The sequence below is a fragment of the Rissa tridactyla genome, chromosome 1 (genome assembly GCF_028500815.1).
Source record: "Rissa tridactyla isolate bRisTri1 chromosome 1, bRisTri1.patW.cur.20221130, whole genome shotgun sequence".
NCBI lineage: Eukaryota > Metazoa > Chordata > Aves > Charadriiformes > Laridae > Rissa > Rissa tridactyla.
In genome coordinates, this window is record NC_071466.1 from 111,439,852 (window position 1) to 111,460,153 (window position 20,302).

Genomic DNA, 20,302 nt, shown 5'->3' on the forward strand with positions numbered 1-20,302 from the left:
GCAGGAAAGCAGAGGATTCAGCATATGATATGAAACTCTTGACAACTGTCAAAACATCTATAGGGCAGGGCAGTGCTCCTTGTTTTTGAGGAGCCATGCTGGATGCTTGGAGTTTGGTCTCCTCTTCTGCTTGATGCACTATTGCATGTATTTTTCTGAACTGGGAACCAAGAGGGGAAGAATGGGATGAATGAGGACAGCACCCACGGGACTAAATCCAGTCCATGGAGTGAGGAACCAGATCGGAAAGCGGTGAAGCACAGAGACCTCTGTCCAGAAAGAGACAGCTACAGAAGTAGTTTGGTCAAAGGAGTGTTTGGAAAGATGCTTTTTTCTATCTAGTATGCAAATTCCTGGTGTTACCTGGGACTTGGCAAGGATTAAAGGAGATGCCACAAAGGGACCCTGCTGACCACAGCTGCAACTGCTGTTCAATGGGGTGGGGGATACACAGTGGCCATCTGGGTAAGATGGTAGGTAGTATCCTGAGCCTGGAGGGGATGGTGACTGGGTTGGGCTTGCCGAAAGAGTCCAGGATAAGATGGAGATGCTGAAAATGACCTTGGGAGGAGTATTGTGGTACCAGGATGCCTTGCTTTAACCTCTATAAAAGCAGAAGTCCCTGTTTCTTATGTTTTCTTTTTCCATAGGGAAAGTTACAGCTGCTACATCATCATGCTTATTCAAGTTCAGCAGCAATCACTGCAGCCTGCCTGCCATGAGCAAGGGTTGCTCTTGCCACGGTATTTGGAAATACATGGCGTAGATCTCTATTACTATCAGGTGGTGCCTGCAGCCTGTCATGACTGGTTGTATTTCCTACCACCATCCTCACCAGCAGAAGGGGGATGGTCCCCAATTTACAGTTGAGGAACCCTAGGTTTGCATTGCACTTGACTGTGGGGTTCCATGAGATTTCAGGTGGGACATATGGCCATACTGCATGTCAGGATTTCTGTGTTAAATAGACCAGAAAAGACTTCTCCTTGTTTTAGGGAGACTTTAATGCCAGTCGAATATCAACTGTACATGTACCCGAGATACACAGAGTATCATTGGTCCTCGATCAAGTTTTGGTGTGTTAAAAGGCAGAGCATGCAATTTAGCCTTCCCATTTACCTAAATGTGAAGATTTCCATCAGATGGGAAAACACCTGGGGATGATGGAACTGTTATGATCTGGTAACCTGTCTGTCAGAAATGTCTTTGGAAGTGACGGATCACAAAGTAAAAGGTAAATTCCACAACTCTGGTCTCTTTTGCTTCCTATCTGCATCGGTTATTTAAATCACACTCTCTAACCCTGCCCCTGCTTTGGTCATCTCACCTGGGACCTTTGAGTAAAACTAGGTTAAAATGTACTTGCAAGAGAAATATTTTGGAAGTATAACTCAATTACAATGCATTAAATAAGCAAGTTTAAAAGACAATGAGGGTGAAGAAAATGGAAGAAAGATTTCTGAAGTCAGAGAGTAACCTCAGTGGAAGTAGGGCACTGGCTATGATTTGTACCTGGAACCTGTGAAAGCTGACCCCAGGCTTGCGATTGTGTAGCAGGTCTAACCCCTAATAGGCTTGGACAAGTAAATAAGTCCTTGCAGCAGTGAAAGTGCCTTATTGCGACTATGCTTGTGGGAGCCTGATGACAGTGTTTTTTCTCAGCTGGGCCACACTTCAGTGTGTTTTCCTCAACATAAAGCTCCTTCACTTAGGCTTAGTTCCAGTGTTCAAGATTTCAGTGTATTTTTAGCATGTTGTTTGTTTATCATCTGCCATATATTTCTCATATCAACAGCAGGGCAAGTTAAACATGGGGTCTTATGTCTGAAGTAGATTTTCTTGAAGAACACAAACATAAACAGTGCTTATACACTCTCTGATTAGGTTTTTTTGTGAGGGAAGAGGGACTTTTCTAGGAAGAATAAAAAAGTAGACCATCTTTAAAGCTGCCTGTGTCTCCAGCTAATCCAAAATGTTTGGATTTATGTGCAAAACAAGGAATTTTGGTGCAGGGGATTATTTTAGCGTTTCTTTCTGTGGAGAGAAACGTGAATGAGCGTGCGTACATAAACGCACGCAGAAGATGGGTTCAATGACTCATGCAGACAGAAGAAAAATTAAAAAAGCTGACAATGCAAGGGCTGGGTTTTTTTTTTTTTAAAACAGTAGGGGTGTATAGTGAGCATTCTTGTAGAGTAGCCATTATTTATTAAGTAGAGACAGAGTGAGCGGAGCTATACAAAAATATAATGAGACATGCTTCAAGGAATTTGCAGCCTATTACAAACTCAGAAAAAACACTGCAGGCACATAAAGTACATTAAGTGCTGGTACAAGTTAGCAGTAGTGAAGGAATCTGGCTGAGGTCATTGTTGAAAAGTATTGTGAAAAGAGTAAGTCTGGAGGAGGAGGAGAGGGGAAAGTCATCCGAGGTGAAATTCTTTGGAAGACTTAAGTGGACCTGGCACCGGCTCCTCAGCATGGGGTGGATTTTATCCTTGACGCTGTGGAAAGATGACTTCCCATTTGAAGAGGCTGTAGATGAGAGGAGGAGAAAAGGGAAACAGGTTAAACTGGAGGGAAAGGTATTATGGTGGGACTTGAAGGCTACTTTTGAAGGTAATGAGGGGAAGATGAGAGCAGGAAGGGAAAGAGGGAAGAATTTGGACGTGTACAATTACAAGATAACAACTGAGCTTGGTTTGTAGCTCATCAAGAAACACTAGTCACAGATGGTACTGAGCTGATTTTCAGGAGTTGAGTCAAGCCAGATCATTCAATATCTTATGAAATTTACAAAAATGGTAAATAAGAGTAGACGAGGAGGAAGATTTGTTTAACTGATAGATTTGCTACCTCTGCATTGGTATTCCTTATTTCAAGAGGGAGTGTGTTGTTTCTTAACTTGAAACACGAAAGATTATCTCTGGATTGTGTCATGGAGGTAATCAGAAAAGGTGTGAGAACCCTTAAAAAAAAAATTCTATCAACCCAGAAATAAGTATGAGGAAAAAAAATGAAGAAGATCAAAAGGGGCATGAGAAAGAAGTTACTTATTAAATCACCCAGAGAGAAAAAAAGGAAAACCCCACTTGTTTAATACATTAAGAAATCTGAAACATGCATGGAGGTGTTTGGCTAAAAGCTCTGATGTTCTTGGAAATGCTGCTGTGTCCACGCCAACTCCTTTTGCAGCTCGTGTGGGTACATCTGCGCAGCCACAGCGGCAGAGCCGTGCTGGGCTGTGCAGACATGCTCTCAGCGCTTTGCAGGAGACTGGCCTTGAGGTTTTAGCAGAGAAGTGAAGCGTCATCTGGATCAGAAAAATGAGCAGTAGCGAGGTGAAAACAGGAAAGGCTGTGCGGAGAGAGCTGACTCCGAGTCCCTGCATGCTCCCTTTGTTTATACTTAGTGGCTTTTAACTAGCACAGAAGTATAGTCTGGTGTGTGGGTCGTCCCTGCGCTGCAACCCGAGGCTAGTCTTTGCTTAGTTAAAGGTTAGTGCTGACAATGCTATCTTATCACTGCAAGCTGAAAAAACTGTAATATTTTTTTCCTAGTAGCGAATTTTAGTGAATTTTCCTGATTTCTGGTTTCAAGGGACAAGAAAATAACAAATTACGGCTGATATAGCATAGCTATTGGGAGGGTTTGAAACCAGCCATGGTTTTATACAGTTTGATGAAGCAGATGACCTTACCTGCTCTCTAATTAATTTGCAGAAGAACCTACCTACACCTTCTCTTGTTCCATAATATTACTGTGCGCTCGTTGAGGCTGCACACATAGAGTGGAGCCAAACAGCTAGAGGTAGAAGATGAGCCTGGTTGTTCTCTACAACAAACTGTGGAGAGAAGGGGCAGATGGTCTTTCTTCAAGTCTTAAGATCATAAATTTCAAGAAGGAATTCTTTGTCCTTTTTATAAAGTACCTAGGAACAGCTTCTGGTCTTGGATCTGTTAAGCTATGAATGCCTAGCTTTTGCTTTTCCAAAGTGAAAACAAATCAGGCTTGTTTCTTTTGGGTGTGATCTTTGGCTCTCCTTTGGTGTAACTTAATGAGCGTTGGTAGCATCTCACCTCTGCAGACTGACCTCACTTACCTTTTTTGTGGACACCATTGAGACTTAGACTAAACAACACTGCATTTAGGTATAAACGTAGGTGAACTGTGTGTTGTTCCCCAGATATCTGATTATGTATTTAGGGGGATTTGCCCTTATCTTCAGTTTCTACATTCCTCAACTCCTTGATTTGGAGCAGAGATTCTGGAGTTTATGGCCTCCTGCATTTATTTCGTAACAGGGCAGAATCGTTTTAAGTCAGTGAATTCAACCATCCTGACAAAAAAAATTGCTTTTTCCAGCTGTCTTTCATAGGCTTCTTAGACATTTTCCAGGGATGTTCAGAGTCCCTATGGTCCTAGTTGAAAAATGTCTGCTGTTGAGAGACGGTCTCTAAAGATTATTCATGTACGATGAGTAAAAGATGCAGGAATTCTTGAAATGAAGTACTTTGAAACAATTACAATTTCATGGTATGCCAGGTGACTTCTCACCTATTTAGCCTGTTAGTTAGTGTGAGCATACCTTCTGTGTGTCTCCTCAGCAAAATCTGTTTAGAACAACCCACACAGATCTGGAAACACAAACGTGCACTTTGGGGAAAAAAAATGCAACTGTGGACTGCTGCCCCTGCCAGATTACAGGAGTTTATTACTCTTAGGGGAAAGCTTAATAGTCTGTTAATTGAGAAGACAGAAGATCTTTTACACTTGGCTGCACGCTATTATTAGGAGCATAGCAATAAAGGGAGCAAACCTTAGCCTACATATTCAAGAAAATTTTGCAAAATAAGTTTAATGAGATAGTGATGGATTATCTGTGCTACAATGTGCATGGATCTCTGCAGAGCACAAGAGGGCTAATAGTAATAAAAGCACTGATTACAGACAGGGATTTTGCTGATCTTTATTATTGCCATGGCCAAGATGAAGTTGCCTAAGCAAGCATTGTGTGAGGGGCAGCGCTGTGAGAAGAATTGCAATGTTTCTGGTGCTTCTGACTTAATCCACAGGTTGCAGAGTTGCAACTCCATGATAACCATGGCAGTGTGGAGCCAGGCCTAGCTTGCAGAAATTCGCCAATTTATCCAAAATCTCACCACTCTCAAAACTTTGAATCCAGGCTGCTAGATCGGAGTGAACATTGAGTTCCTTGAAGGTACAGAACAGTTTGTTCCAAGGTTTTGCTCGCTTTGTATGCAGGCGAAACTGCTGCTTTTCAGAGTGTGATCTGATGGTACTGTGATTCACACATAGTAGCACTGGTACCATGACAACTCCAAACTCAGCCGTGCTTGTGAATTTCAACCTCAACTCCCAGTGCCAGCCCCAACTTTTATAATTCCCATGGTTTAGTTTGGTTTTGTTGTTTTGTTTTGTTTTGTTTTGTTTAAATGGTACAGGGTCACTCTGAATTGCTTCTATGGATTTTAATGCAAGTTGTTTCTGTCCCAACTTAAACAGAGAAAAGCACACTTAGCATTAAACTTGCAAACACTTCTGGGTCTCACAATTTTATACCTAAGTAAATTATGGCTCTGTAAACAAGAAATTATTTGATAAAATGTAGTGATAGGATGAGGGGTAATGACTTCAAACTGGAAGAGGGTAGACTTAGATTAGATACCAGGAAGAAATTTTTTACTGTGAGGGTGGTGAGGCACTGGAACAGGTTGCCCAGGGAAGCTGTGGATGCCCCATCCCTGGAAGAGTTGAAGGCCAGGCTGGATGGGGCTTTGAGCAGCCTGGTCTAGGGGGAGATGTCCCTGCCCAGGGCAGGGGGGTTGGAACTAGGTGATCTTTAAGGTCCCTTCTGACCAAAACCGTTCTATGATTTTATGATTGTGATTGATTCTTATCGACTTAAAAGAGGTCAGGCATGCAACCATGCTGCCAGTATGAAGTCTATGAAATTTAGATCTCGGGCATGCTTCTGAGTAGCTCCTGGCATTTGCATGTGGCTTTGCCCAGGCAGCTGCCTGAGCCCATCTCTCCATTCCAGGTAGATGCAGAGGTCTCTTGCAAAAGAAACTGTGGGCTTTTGAATCTGCATATCTAAATCCAGTACGTTTCCAATGGATCCGCATCATATAGCATATGGGAGAAGATTATTTTAAAGCAATGTTTAGAGTGACTGCACTGGGGAACATAGCAAGCATGCAAATGTTGTGAAGCAAGAGTAATATTTCTTTTTATGTTTGTACATTTCTTGTCACTGTGATTTACAGATGCTACCACAGGCTTTTTTATTATTTTTTTTTGGTTTTGCGCCCAGCAGTGTAAGTTAATTTCAGTACAAATACTCTTGTCCTGTCCTTTGGGTGTCTGCTACAGGAGAGAAGCTCACCCTCTAGGGGTCATTACACTAACACATGGGACATACAGCAGTCTTTTCCCCCAGAATTTGAGCAACACCTGTGTTTTATTCAGGCCATCATCTGTTTTTGTAGACAAGCAATTGGTTCCAGTGCAGAAGGCGAAGTTTCTGGGGCAGAGCCGTAGGAAGGCACAGCACCGGGCTCTGTCTCCCTGTGGGGGAGAGCTGGCAGCCGGCCAGCTCCTGCCCCACGCTGCCCTTTTGGGAAGCCGTCTCTCCGAGGGAGCGCGGTGGGCATGCATTTGTAACCTGCGTATTTTTAAAACTTTGCGGTTTGCTGAAGAAACTCTGTTTAAGCCCCCGATTTAAAAAAGAAAAAAATCAGGGCTGCTGCGCAGGAAGGGTTGGCGTCTGGCATGATGCAACAGTTACGCTGTAAGGAGCTTTTGGTGGCTGACACACTGGAGCTGACAAGGCTTTTACCAGGAGGGGAATTTTAAGTGATGAAAACTTATTATTAACTCCTACATCTGCAAGCACGTGGGTGTAGCTTGAAGCACAGGAGCTGGCTCTGTTGCTGTACAGAGTTTGTCTTGGCTGACAGGTTATACACCTGGTTGAGTTCTTGCTGACCCTAAATTTCCAGTGTTTTCTTCCATTCAGTTGTTTTTTTAAAAAGTCCATGCAACTGGGGCTGTTGCAACAATCTGTTTCTGGTGTAGGTGACCACTTTCCAGCAGGCAGGCACAGCACTCGGGAGGGCAGGGCCCTATCGGCCCCTCGGCACCACCCCCACCTGGCCGGGCCAGGCCACAGGTGCCAGCACCATGGCGGACCTCTCCCTGTCCCCCTCATGGCAGGGCCCATCCTGAGCTCCCTAGTTCAAGACAAGGAACTACTGGAGAGAGTCCAGCAGAGGGCTACAAAGATGATCAAGGGAATGGAGCACCTCTCTTAGGAGGAAAAGCTGAGCCACCCGGGTCTGTTTAGCCTGGAGAAGAGAAGACTGAGAGGGGATCTCACTAATGCTTATAAATAGCTAAAGGGCAGGTGTCAAGAGGATGGGGTCAGACTCTTTTCAGTGGTGCCCAGAGACAGGACAAGGGGCAACGGGCACAAACTGGAACTCAGGAAATTCCATCTTGACATGAGGAAAAACGTCTTTCCTTTGAGGGTGGCAGAGCACTGGAACAGGCTGCCCAGAGAGGTGGTGGAGTCTTCGTCTCTGGAGACATTCAAAACCCGCCTGGATGTGTTCCTGTGCAACCTGCTCTGGGTGAACATGCTCTGGCAGGGGAGTTGGACTAGATGATCTCCAGAGGTCTCTTCCAACCCCTACCACTCTGTGAGTCTGTGATCTGACCCCACAGTGGCCGTGGGGGCTGGGGTTGCCTCCGAGCCACCCTTGCTCCCTACAGAGGCGGTGGGACCTGCCGGGACCTGCCAGAGAGGGTGGCCCAGGCTATGTCCCCAGCAGCCCTGTGCCCTGGCAGGCGCAGGGAAAAATAACATCTGTCAAGCTCTATGGTGAGGCGCTTTTCCTTGCTTAGGAGGAGCAGAGGGCAGGGGCCCAGGCAGTATGTCCGGTGGTGGTATCTGAGAGTGCTGGAAGGTGCATGGAATTTGCTTGCAAGACTTGCACCATCCACTGATGTCTTTTTCTAAATCCTGAAAGTGGTGAAAAAAGTAACAACCCCAAGATGAAGAAGAACTTTCCAAACCTTTATTTCAAACGCATTTTTAAAAAATGCAGCAGATCTATTGTGTCTTATGATGAGTGCTGACTAGCCTGAAGTCTCCTGATAGAAATTCTGTCAGCTTTGCCAAGAGCTGAGATTATTTTGGGCTCGTTCGGATCATGTCAAACCCGTTCGCACCCTCTTATTCTGGCACCGAGCATACCGATGTGCTGCTCCGGCTGGGTCATGCTGTTGCCCTGACCAGGTCAGGTATGATGCAGACGTAAAAATAAAGCAGGTGCCCAGTGTGGGAATGTGCTGCAGCTGCCATTTCCTCCCAAATCCTCCTATCCTGAGAGCAGGAGAGAGAGGTTCACTGTGCCACCCTCAGGAGAGCGCTTCCGGGGGCCAGAGCTCGCAGGGGCACTTGGAGATTGATCAGAAAGCAGGGCATGGGGCTTGAGGAGATTGGTTCTGCTGATGGTGGCTCTTCTCTGCTGCCAACTTGATAAAATCTCGCAGCCAGCTGAATCGCCACCGACACCATGTCTTTAGGTCTTGCTAGGACAAAACTGAATACTGAGGCTAGTACGGTATCTCTGCTGTGCCCAGATCTTAACAGAGTTGAGGTAATCTGAGGAAACCTGATGACTGCTAGAGCTGCCACAGAGAAATCTGGAGTAAGACACTATCGAAATACAGGAAATGGTACACAAGCTGATACTGGCTTTCTGACCAAAGGTTTCACTGCGCTTCTCTCCGCAAGAGTGAGGGGTGATGTGTGGGGTCTAGAGAAATGGCAGTACAGGGAGGAATCTCAGTCACTCCACAAACCAAGTGATTGACTGAGAGCGAAATGTGCCCAATGAAGAGAGGGGAAGTTTCTGTGTCTGAAACTGCTGTTCTTTTTTCACATTGGTGAAACTTCAGTCTGCACAACTGTGTTTGCAGAGAAGCATGAAAATTCCTTGCAAGAAAAACTTGTGATAACAGTTGGTGTGCTTCACAGACCAGATACGCCGACAGACAGCTCCCAGGAAGTGAATGGGAGCACAGCACAAGAATATTAACATCTGCCCACCAGGAACAGAGCACTGGGGCCGCGTTTTCCAACAACTGACAGAGGCTGGGCAGCTGCCTTTGAATGTGGAGCCCTCAAAGATTTGCATCTCTCCTCTGCAATTTGACAGCCCAGCCGTGTGTGATACTGCTGGTGGCTAATCTTTCCCCATACACTTGGTTTCCATTGCTGCAAACTAACTGGGTGCTCTGATAGCCTGCCAACTGTTAGAATTTTAAGGAAACAAACAAAAAATTTGCAATTATTCTCTTTTTGCATGTTTTAATACGTTCAGTTGTGGAAGTACTTAACTGCATAATGCCCTAGATGTCTGAAGGTCTCCTGGGTATGAGAGTATGCATTGGTGATATTGTAGTTTGGGACAGTGCTTTCTGTGTGCATTAGGAACAACTACAGTGCTTTCTGTGTGCATTAGGAACAACTACAATTAGTAATGGAAATTTAGGACAAGAAACCACCTACCTAGAGAAGAGACTGACTACAGACAGAGCCATGCTCAATAGTTCTGAAAACCAAGCAATATTTAACATCCAGATAAAATGAAGATAAGTCTGAAACTCAGCCACTCAAAAAGCAAGTTAAAGTAGGTCAGTGAGTTTAGACCCAGCACTGCAGTTTGAATAACTCACAGAAAGTATCTGCATATTTTTCAAAACATAGGCACTGCCTAAAGCCATTGCTTTGCAGCAGATCCAGAAGTCGACTGAACATCCAAAAGTCTGATCCAAGACCTTCCAATGCTGCAATAACATAGAAAATGAGACTAAATCATCATGCTTTTTTAAGAAGCATTCAGTCAGGGAAAAAAAATTTAAAAGGGTTAAGCTTCAGCTGACCCACACCCTACTTCTCCTATGAGCTTACTAGGAACGGCGGTAGGAATACACCCCTGTGAGAGCAAGCCAAGCATGAAGCTTGGTTTTGGACTTCGCGTCTTACCGTTGTGCCCACTTTGAGGTTTGTGTGGGTGCCATAATCCTTCCCTGCAGCTCAGTCCTGCCCACCATGGGCTGCTTCATGCAAGGGCAGAGCCTACCTACAGCCTGGGCTACCAAAAACCTCCCTGCACGTGACAAGGTTGATTCAGTGTTAGAGCGTGGAGAAGAAAAGGTAGCAAGCTTTCAGCTTCTCCCAGGCAACGTAGGTTAGTACCTTGGAGATAATGCCTCTCTGAGATCCCAGCAGGGCACCCAGAAATACAGCAGGACAGGGCAGTCCTATCAGAAACAACGGTACCGGTTGCTGTTAGGAAAGCATGTAGCAGGATCACTGTTTCCACACATGGGTCCACTGCTAGTAATAAAAATGGAGTTAATGTTAATTTGCTATTGGGGAAGAGCAGCAGCACTGGCCAGTTACTGGGGCTGGCAGGTGACTTCTCTCTTTTTGGGTTGGTATTTCTTCTCTCCTGAAAACATGGAAACTTCTGGTTCTGGCGTGCTGTTTCTCTGCAGGTTTTCAGCCCAAAACAAGAGTGTTGGTTTAAAAAAAAAGTAAAAAAAAAAAAAAAAAAAAGAGAAAAAACCAAACCCAGAATAAAGTGACACCATGTAGCTGGCTAGAATCCTTAATCTCTCTTGATAGCACAGGAAAGCTTGTACAGACTTTCACAGTGAATGACTCAGGTTGGTATTTAAATTTATTTGAGAAGAAATCAACCTAAAAATATAAGTGAAGACTGATGCAGTTTTCTAGGTTAGGTCTGCCTTATTTAGTGAGCCTCATTACATGTTCAATGACATAAAACCAGGTGGCAGTTGACACACTAAACCAGTCTAAACAGGTCACAGTCTGCTCCAATGTCAATCATTTGCCTGGGGTCAGGAAGTAAAAGTAGGCCATGACTTCATTTCTAAAAACATCAAATTCAGTTTTGTTCCTTGTTAGTTTTGGTCAACTCTTGTGTTGAAATACAGCGGTCACATGCGTCCCGTGTAAGTAGCTGAACCTGAGACTGTATCTTCAGTAGGAAGCCACTGCACCGGTTTGCTGCTGCTCCTCACTGTGCAGTGTCCACCCCTTCCTTTTTCTGGCTGCTGAAAGGGTGGTTGTTTATTATCCCTCCTGCCTCGAGCAAAAATCATTTCAAATTTCACAGAACAGCTCTCTTAAACAGCTCGCTCTGTGTATGCCAAAGGTATACACAGTCACGAAATACACTTACTGGGATAAAAGTCATAGCTAATAGACTGGCATCATGATCTTTCCTTTGGTGCAGCTCTGGTGATTTACGTCAGCTGATTGGTACCTCTGCTGCCTCTCTTTTCAGTTAGCAGGGTAATTACAATAATATACCTTTTTGCTAAAATAGAGTTTTCTGAAAATATATCCTATACAGCAGCCAGCCAAAAGCTGATGCTGTGTGAAAGGAGAGCTTTTGTAAGACTGCATTTTCTATGAAACAAAGGCATAGATTTATTTCAATGGACAGTACTTAATTGTGCAATCCTACCAGGTTCATTTCATGGTTTCCTATCTCAAAATAGTTACTCCATAGGAAAAAAATTAATATTCCTTGAGGTGTCAAAACCCAAAGTCACAGAATTGCAGAATCACAAGAATGGTAGGGGGTGGAAGGGACCTCTGGAGATCATCTAGTCCAACCCCGCTGCCAAAGCAGGGTCACCTAGAGCAGGTTGCACGGGAACGCGTCCAGGGAGGGTTTTGAATGTCTCCAGAGACGGAGACTCCCCCACCTCTCTGGGCAGCCTGTGACAGTGCTCTGCCACCCTCAAAGGAAAGACGTTTTTCCTCGTGTTGAGATGGAATTTCCTGAGTTCCAGTTTGTGTTCCTTGCCCCTTGTCCTGTCTCTGGGCACCACTGAAAAGCGTCTGGCTCCATCCTCTTGACACCTCTTGATCCCCTCTCAGTCTTCTCCAGGCTAAATAGACCCAGGTGTCTCAGTCTTTCCTCCTAAGAGAGATGCTATTAATACAGCATTTCACTTTCTTTTCACCTCGGAGCCACTTGTAAGGCCTGGAATTAAAGAGCAGGCTTCTCCTTTTCAGTTTCATGTTCAAGTGCAGTGAAAGCAGTGGTAGGTCAGCAGAGAATTGGCCTGAGATTTTTCCACTGGGGACGTACCTCAGTCTGGGTTTCTTTTAGTATGCAGCACCACTTTCCCCATGTGATACTTCATCATGTCAGTGATGCTTTTACCAGGTATTCTGGAGGCTTTAGTAATAAAAATATAGGCAACTGCTGAATCAAGTGAAAATTCATCACAATCCTTTTAGATAGGATGCTGAAGAACCCTTGACACAAGTCCTTTGGTGATAAATTTCTATTGTGTATTAAATAAAATTACTTAGAATCATATTCCAATTTTTAATTCCAGGCAGCTATGTGGATCATCAACATTCCTAAAGGATCTGAGGTAAATTCAATTACTGAGAAATGTTTCACCTGCTATAGAAAAGTTGAGTGGTGTGCATTACATTATTAGATGTTTGTTTATTGATTTCTGAGGAGTTATCCTGTTATAGTTTTTTAATCCTGCTAAAGACTGCCTCAGGTTTTTGAAAAACACTTTGAGCCTGAACAACCATATTGAAGGAGCGATTTATTTGGTCTTACTGTGAGAAAAAAAAATCAGCATTTTTAAATCTGTCACCAGTTGAAAACTAAGATTTAAATTTGACAAGGAACAAATCTGGATTAAGTATTTTAGATGTACTTCTCAATAGAAAAGAGTGAAGAAGCAGAAAATTCTGAGAGACAGTTCATGGATGGAAAAAAATATTGCTGTGCAAATGTTAGGAGAGAAATTTGCTGGAAACCAAGATGGAAGCTTTCCAAACTCTGATATGTACGGTAGCATAAACTGGATTTTAATGTTATGTTCCATTAATTGTTACCTATATCACAATTCTGTGTGGATCAGGAAATTCAGTATAATATGAAAAGAGTTCAGCATATATATAGTTGGTGTGTTGGAAAAGTAGTTTCGTTCATATAGAGTGACTTGAGAGCCCCCAGTAGAAATGCCACGTACTCTTGCTGTTACTAGGCAGGCACACCTGGGTTGACTTCAGCAGATTTGCAGCTTCTGTTGGCTATGGAGATACTAACTTCTTTCCCAAAACTGCTGCTGTTGAGAGATGCGTGAGCTGTATCATGTATCTCAAGTCAGTACCCAGTTAGAGACAGCTGCTTGCTGGGGTGGGCAGAAGGAGAGAAAGGGATCCTCAGGTCCTAGGCTTCAACTACGGCTGACAGAAAGTGGCTGAGTAAGGCCTTTGAGTTATGACTGTGAGTCTGGATGCGATGAGTCCTGTGCTGCTTAGTCCTAGGGCAGTTTTCATCCAAAAAGTCACTGTGCACGGGCTTTCCACAAAGGATTTTAAATAATTGCATGTCGCCTGCTGCAGAATGGGATACAAGAGTGACATCTCCTCTTCCGTGTTTCCAGCAAAAGAAACTCTTGGTCAAATCCAAGACCACTTCTTTTAGCCACCCATGTGGCTCTTCTGGCTCTCTCTTCTTGTGGATGGTTCAAAGCACACCTGTACACACTAGAGACCAAACAAAAATGAATTCTCCAATTCCATATGTCTGAATGGAATCTTGAGACTGAGCAAGAAGCAATTTAAAACAAAACCCAAATCCTGGGACCAAAGAAAGACACTTGTGCTTCACAGTTCTATAAATACATTCTGATTTTGCGAAGCAACATAGTACTAGTGCTTGTCATTAGAAAATAAATATCTGTTTAAAAAAAAAGTACTTTTTAGACTTGTATCTGACTTGCATGCTAAAGCTGGTTGTAAGAATATTTTGTGGGGACTGTAACCTAAAGTGGGATCGTTTTCCCAGTGGAATTGTTAATTACTCATTCTTCTTGTTTTCCTTCATAGGAACTCTCTCCAAGGTTATGTATTTTAGGATCGTAAGTGTAATTGTATCCTCAGAGCATATCAGTTCGGTTTATGTAGAGAGCATCGTGGCATGTGTCATATGAATTCACTGGTCAAATGCTATCTAATGCTGGTCTGCTTTATTTCAGATTATCAGTAGTTTGTAAGTGTAAGACCATGATCTTTGTTGTCAGTATATATCTAAAACAGAGACCGTCGAACCTTCTTCCCAGAGTTATCCTGCTGTTGACAACATAGGCTCCTTAGCGATAGAAACAAAAACCGCTCTGTTTTGTTGAGTTTGTTGAAGGTCTGCAGAAATTAGTAGTGCTCTAAGTTTCAGAATAACTGGAAAATAATCAGTCATCTTCTATTTACAGAAGCACATTTTCTAGAATAGACCTGAGAACTCTGCCTTGTAGAGGCAGCTTAGCATTCAGCATTGAGAAATCAGTGTAGGTTTTAATAAGGTCTTTAATGAAACTGAAGGTTTGTGTTAACAGAGTGCCAGAGCTTCTCAAAGTATCTCAGCTGTATATGTTTTCAATGTAAAGTATCATTGGCTTGAATATAATGAACGTATAAGGAGGAAAGATGTTCTACTGAAAAATCTGTTTCTGACTTCAAAGAAACTTAAACAGAAGATGTAGAAAACATTAGGTCACTGATCGTTTTCTCCAGAGCCCTTAGAAGTCAATAGGAATTGCCGGATTGGATGCAATAAACCACAGCAAATGTGAAAGCTTGGTATGAAAATACCCTCATAAGCAAAGAGATATGATGTCTGATGGTTCTGGATGCCAGAAAATTACTTTCCATGGAGATTCTTAAAAGCATTACTTTTTCAACAAATAGATGTAAAAAATATTTCATGCTGTGTTTCATACCTGTTTTCCAGGGTCCGTGCAGCCCACTGATTCAACTAAGAGTGAGGAATTCTAACGTGTTCACACATTTCTCTCAAAATTGTTAAGTCTTCAAGTAACTGAGAAAGTTATTAAGTTTAAGTTACTTGTATGTATTCAGATAGTCTCCTGAAACTCATTATGACTGTGGGCAAGTTACTGTAACTGCTATTGGGCCAGGTTGCTGTTTATTTCAGTTCACATTGTGTTAGACTTTCATTTCTAGAACTGGTTCAAACCTGTGTATTTTGATAAAAGCAGTAGTGAAATCTCCAATTAAGCAAAGGGGCTGAAATAACCAAGATTTACAATGATAGAGGAGCGTAGGAACGCTTCCTTCTTGTAATGTTTTGCTGTAGTGAGTTTTATTAACATTTTATTTCCCTCTTGTAGCCAGGTGATACTGGTTATCTGCTGCACAGTATAAATTAAACAGCAGCTGGTTGGTTCTCACATTATTCTGTAGATGTCTTCAGTATAGGTATTTCAAAATTCAGCCTGGTATATCACTTTCCATATGTTTCACACTGAATTCTCAGGAGAAGAATGTCTGCTTTCGCCTAGATACTTCCAGTCACACCTTCCTGGTATGGAAAGTCCTGATTCATACTTTAATCACAAATGTACCTTTTCTAGATCTCCACAAGCATTGGCATTTGCTGTTCTTCTTATAGCTGCCTGGCATTTGTTCACTGGCATTATCAATATGGGTGAAAATAAGAAAATCTTCAGACAAAAAAAAATAAAAGGATTTGCCACTGTTTGAAAGATTCTATCGGAAGCCAAGGTCATAGCAAAATACGTCAAGTAAGCCTGATGCATAAAATATCTAGCAAGTACCCTGTATACTAGGGGAAAATGCAATCTCATTTTTTTCTTTAAAAAAAAAAAAAAGAGAAAACAAAAAAAATAGAGAGATATTTTTAGTGTTTACAGGTTACTTTTGCCCTGATTAGCCATGGCTCTTACTAGACTTATTGGAGGCACCCAGTAAGATCTCATTTATCAGGATTAGAGGTGAAAACTTAGAAAATGGAGGATTATAATAAGGTCAGCAGCAAAAGGCCAGAAGTACCTTCATGCTTCCCAGGCAGTGGGGTAGTGAGCCATGCTGTGCAGGTGGTAGGGACAAATACTTATTTCCCATTTGTTGTGCGGTATCAACACACTGATAGGTGCTGCGAAGCCTACAGGTTAAGGTTTCCTATTCAGCAGAATATGTAGTCTAGCTGTGGCTGATATTTTTTCATGCTGTCTCATGTTTTTTGTGTACTTTGAAGACTGTTCATCCTAAGAGAGAAAACAAATTATGAAAATTTTCCTGGAAGGGTGATTCTTTTTCCCAGGGTTACCTACTCAATGGCACATTAGGGTGAAGAAGCAGTTGAACCATAGCAACTAATTTGCACACTGGTGAGTGAAGAGTTTGATTGTTTCTTGTCTGGCTGATGGACCTACTTACTCTGGCAGCCTCTTCATGACTGAGCGTCTTCAATAGGGATCTCACCACTATCTACAGTAGGGAATAGAAAAATGTATAACATCCATTTTATATTTTACCTCATATGTATGGGAATCCAAAATTGTAGTTTCACTCATGAAAATGAGTACAAACCTGCTGTTCTGGCCTTCCTTAAAGAAACCCTGAGGGCATCAAGAGGCCTTAAGCGTCTTCACATGGGGCACCCACACTCTCCCCATGGGCCTGGGAGCCCCATTCCACCTCTGTGTACCTGTACCTGTTTCCAGTCTTGTCCCTAGTCCAGTCTCCGTTTGCTCCTGGCAGGACCCCCCAGCCAGGCTCTGGCCCCAATCCAGCCCCTCACTGCCTCAGGGGTTGCCAATCAGTCCAGCTGCTGCCCCCAGTTCTGCCCGCTGCATTCAGGGGCTGGAGAGTGGGGGCTAAGGGCACCCTGGGCTGCATTAGGAGGAATGTTGCCAGCAGGTTGAGGGAGGTGACCCTTCCCCTCTGCTCAGCCCTGGCAAAGCCACACTTGGAGTGCTGAGTCCAGTTTTGGTCTCCCCAGTGCAAGTGAAAGATGGGTGTACTGAAGAGAGTCCATCAAAGGGCCACTAAGAGGATTTATGGGGCTGGAGCCCTCTCCTGTGAGGAAAGGCTGAGAGGGCTGGGACTGTTCAGCTTAGAGAAGAGAAGGCTCAGGGGCACCTTGTCAATGTATTTAATTATCTGAAAGGAGGGTGTAAAGAAGACAGAGTCGTGCTCTTTTCAGTGGTGCCCAATAGCAGGACAAGAAGCAATGGGCACAAACTGAAACACAGGAGGCTCCATCTGAAAAGGAGAAGCTTTTTTACTGTGAGGGTGACATTGCACTGGTACAACTTGCCCATAGAAGTTGTAGAATCTCCATCCTTGGAGATATTAAAAAGTCTTCTGGACACGGTCCTGGGCAGCAGGCTCTAGACGGCCCTATGTGAGAGGAGGGGTTGGACCAGATGACTTCCAGACGCCCCTTCCAGCCTCAACCATTCTGTATAATTCTGTGTGGCAGGGCCCTGCCACTGCCCAGGTCATCCTGTCTCCTTGCTATCAGAGGGAAGCCCCCATGCATGACATTGAACACAGTTTCTATTCTGTCTCAAGCCAGTGCATCTTAAAGATGCCTCACTTGCCTTATCCAAAAGACTGATCAGCTATATTAAAAACAGACATCAAGATGGGCCGATTAAAATTCTGAAGAGATTAAACAGACTCTGACTAGCACAGCTCACGTGTTAAACTTTACAAGAAGCAGGAACATTCTAAATCCTTGTGTTACATTACACCTTTGGGAAACGCAAGATGCATAGTAGAAAGGCAAGGCTGAGGACATGCATTCCTGTACTAATACATACAACACCAAATACATTTCTCCAAAGATCTCTGTATAGGGTCCCACCATTACTAGCTTTAACTCCTTTGACAGATCTTGGAGTAGCATTTTTTTATCTGAAAAAGAAATTGATCTTGGCAATTGAATAAGGTCTTTAGTCATCCACCTCTCATCTCCTTCATGCAAGGATTAATGTGATCAAATGGAAATCTTACATATAATAATGCTACAAGAAGATATGTCCACGAGGATGGTGAGATAGCTGCTAGCATACTTACGTGTGGAAGCAGAAGGCTATTGTGTGTTGCCCTTTCAGTATTCACCCAAACGTGTGGAAAAGGAGAAGTGGTGGAAGACCTTAAGGATGCTTTAATTGCATAGCCATGGAAAAAAAAAGAAATGTGATTGTCCATTATGTGAGTGCTGTCTGGCATCTTCCCCCAGTTTATACTCTTGACATTATTAATTCAGGTTTATCCTTCTGATAGTGATGTCTCATGAGCAGGCAGTTTCTGGACTGTGTGTGGTAACCCTTAGATAATTATGCTTGGACTGGCAAACCTAGGAAAAACAGAGAGGTTAGGAAGAATTCTCTATTAGATCTAGGATAAAAGATTCATCTTAGTCCAGTATTTTGGCTTGGAGTGGCTATTAGTGCATGTTTAAGGGTTACTGTAAGAGGGAAAGCATACATTACTACTTCTCCCAGTACGTCCTCAGCTTCTGTCAAACAGCATCTTAGTATTTCTTGGAATCAGAATTCATACTTTAAGTGTTACTAATTAGACTAAACTATTCAATTTTCTTGTTCAAGACTCGGTGATCTGCAAGTCCTCAGCAATTCAGGCTGTTCTGATAGACTCTATAACCTCATCTATTCCTTTCATAATGACATAGAAGCCCATAATTCTCCATTTTAGAGTACTTTTTTTTTTTCTCCCAGTAGAATCAAACAAGGCTCTATACTTGCACCTGGCCTATTCATATTTCTGTCCTTGGCAATGCTTCCCAGAGCATGACAAAGGAATGCACCTTCGCTAGAGAACTGAAGGTCACCAGCTTAACTTCCGCAGAGTGAGACCCCAGCTCAGGGAGGAACCATCCAGAAGTCTTCATTCATTGATGACTGCAGGATTGCGTGCCTATTCACTGGAAGTCATCAGACTGTCCTCAGTTGCCTTGTTGTCATCCAGAGATATTTGTCTTACCATTAGTATATGGAAGACAGAGGTCACTGTATGAGCTGACCCAAGGCAGTTATTCATCTTTTTCACAGCCACAGTTGATGAAACAAGGTTTCAAGTGATTGACATGTTTACCTTGGTAGCACTCTCTCCAGGTCAACAAAAATTGAGGATGCAACATCTCTTTGCTTTTGGGGAGAGAGTTTATTTTGATCATCAGCAAAATCATATTTGGAACGAAGGATGTATCCAATGTTCTGCTGAGGCTCTGATGTTTATTTCTGCTCTTTTCCACAGGTGCTGCTCTGGGATGGTGTACGGTAAACACCCAGCAGTCAAACAGCTCCATCAGTGCTGCTAATGCCAAATTTTGGATGTCCACTAGCATAGCTTTGTAACAAACACTGAGCTTCTAACTTGCAGAAACTTTACATGTATCAAAACTGCCATGGCGCGGTCCCTTCTGGGCTTGCAGCATCTTCAAACTTGTCTTTTTCCACAACTTGTTAGTATAAAGAGCCTTGAGGATGATACTTGAATTTTTTAAGGACACCCTGAAAATCTTTAGCCAATTTGGTAAGATTAAAACCACTGAGTATTAGGAAAAGACTTTGAATTCAGGTATCTCCATCAAATCTTTTGAATGGAGCCTCAGTCTCTGCGATGAAGGACCCAGCCAAGCCATTGGCCAGAAAAGAAGAAAGGCTAATCAAAGAGAAACCATAATAATGTTCTGTCACCTAAAAATTGCATTTTCACCCTGTAACTGCTTATGTAACCCATACCTGCTTATCCCACACTGGCTCGTGTTGTTGTTATTGTATGTATAGATGGTGAAAGTGAAAACAACTAGAGCTGCTGGCAAACAGTGATTGTCAGTTCTGTTGGACAACTAATAAAATATTGGTTAAGCTCCATGACAGAAACAAAACCAAAATCGGTGTAAACCTTCTTAATGTTTACAGCCCTTGTATTGTTAAACTTCGGAAGTTTGGGTTTGTTTTCACACAGTACGTCCCTTGAAATAAAGATAAATAATAATTAAAAAAAAAAGTGGTAGCACTTTGTTTTCCATGTCAAGAATGGTCTTTTCTGATTTTCATTTTTCTCAGTTATTAAATTAGAAGTATTGCAGTTGATCTATCTCTCAGTCTATGAAATTTCAGAAATGAAGCTTATTCAGTTGCAGGACCCTGTTGCATCAGCAGAGACAATGGCAGTACAATAGTATCTCTTCTTTGCCTGTAACATGATTCCTGGGCTTGATCTGTAGCTCACTGAAGATAAATGGAGAATGCCCGCTGAGTTTATTCAGACCTGAACAGGGATCTGAATTAAACTCAATGCACAGAGAAAGATAAGACGTTATTATTTTTTTTTATCCAC

The 20,302-nt window shown here is 42.9% G+C and overlaps 1 protein-coding gene across 1 annotated transcript in view; it reads left to right on the plus strand.

Annotated features, from left to right (window-relative positions):
* NRIP1 (nuclear receptor interacting protein 1) overlaps positions 1 to 19,939 on the plus strand; it is a 130,397-nt gene extending 110,458 nt beyond the window's left edge. The window contains exon 4 of the transcript XR_008467141.1: positions 19,214 to 19,939. The gene's annotated coding sequence lies outside the window, so the exon portion shown is untranslated. The remainder of the gene's footprint in view (positions 1 to 19,213) is intronic.
* The last annotated feature ends 363 nt before the right edge of the window (positions 19,940 to 20,302 follow it).